Here is a 1,388-nt window from a genome sequence, read left to right as displayed (position 1 = left end):
CCGGCAATTCTTAGGCATGCTGCATAGGCGTTATCACTACTGTTTGCAAACAGCCAGGGAGAGGAAAGGGGATAAAATATTCACCTCCAAAGTCAACACCAAATGAAGCTATGCATCTATATTTCTCTTTCAAGGACATCATCAAAACTCGTGGAGGCAAAGCCATCCACTGCAAATCACGAGGCTGTATAGATTTTAAGGTAATAAAGCTAACGTAACTGTCAGTCTCCAAACTGAAACCACGGTAGCCTTTTTAACTAAAGAGAAAGTTACTTTTTCTTTTCTGAAGAGGCTGCTTCTTCAAAGACGCTATTGATGGGAAGGTAGAAGGAAACCTGACATCATTTTGGATTCTTCCCAGCCTACCTTCAGGCATCTCTTTCTACTGCTTCTTTCATGGAGGCACTCAAGTCTTAGTGTGACAATTTAAAAAATATGAAGCCTCTGGGCTATTATGAATTTCTGTCCCCAGAGAGAAACACAGCACAAATCTGACACACCAGAGGACTCAGAGGAATGGTCTATTTTCTGTTTTTCTGAGACGGTCAGCTTGAGACTGAAGGTGATATTGTTGTGGGGGGTGAAACCCACATCAGTTTTTACAAGGGGTAACTCCTAACCGCATTGGCGTGCTTGGGGGGATTTCAGAAATACAGGGAAACGCGGAAAGAGGTGTAAGGATGAGAGTGAGAAGTAGGAAAGAGAGGGGTGATGGAGGATATGTTGGCAGATGCCAATGGACAGCTTGGGTGATTCTGCGGATGACATGTGTTTTCCAGACAGAACAATGGCATCCAAACTGCTAATCAGAACACAGGGTTGGTTCCGTCTCTCCGCTGTAAATCTTGCATTCTTCGGTCTTGTCTGTGGCCAGATTTTTCAGTCAGTCAGTCAAAAAAGCGGACCAAATTCTGTAGTTATCTGGAGCCTTTTTATGAAATCAATGGAGTGGTTTAAAATTACTGTGAAAGTAAAAGGAAGGCGATTGAGTCAAAACGCAGATATGAAAATACCGGTGATTTCTCCTATATAAAACCCAAATAAATGTTGTGAGCTAGGGATACTGCAGCCAGATCCATTCTGTTTTCTAGTTCCACAACATCTAGAGCATGGGAACAAACACATGGGTTTTGAAAAGTGAAAATGATTATTTTATGCCTATTCATCAGAAGCAGGACTCAAATTGAAATAAATGGCATTAAACATAGGAGAGTCCCTCACTAGAGCTCACAACTGTTCTTCATCCACCTTTTCTTGATCACTTGTCTCTTTAGTCGTCAAAAAGTTTAGACTACTCTTTCATTTTTAAACTATATCAGTGAGATAACTACGAGCATAGTCCTGTTCCCGCCTCTATGTTCAAAGAAAGAGGAAAGAGAATTTTGGGC

At 41.5% G+C, this 1,388-nt stretch overlaps 1 protein-coding gene across 3 annotated transcripts in view; it reads left to right on the top strand.

The window, feature by feature from the left end:
• The window catches only part of ZEB2 (zinc finger E-box binding homeobox 2), a 116,282-nt gene that overhangs the window by 75,982 nt on the left and 38,912 nt on the right, over nt 1-1,388 (top strand). The window lies entirely within an intron of this gene.

Source organism: Pygoscelis adeliae, unplaced genomic scaffold, assembly GCF_000699105.1.
Source record: "Pygoscelis adeliae isolate BGI_AS28 unplaced genomic scaffold, ASM69910v1 Scaffold222, whole genome shotgun sequence".
NCBI classification, from domain to species: domain Eukaryota; kingdom Metazoa; phylum Chordata; class Aves; order Sphenisciformes; family Spheniscidae; genus Pygoscelis; species Pygoscelis adeliae.
The sequence above is the reverse complement of the archived record's forward strand: the minus strand, read 5'-3'. Positions and strand labels throughout refer to the sequence as shown.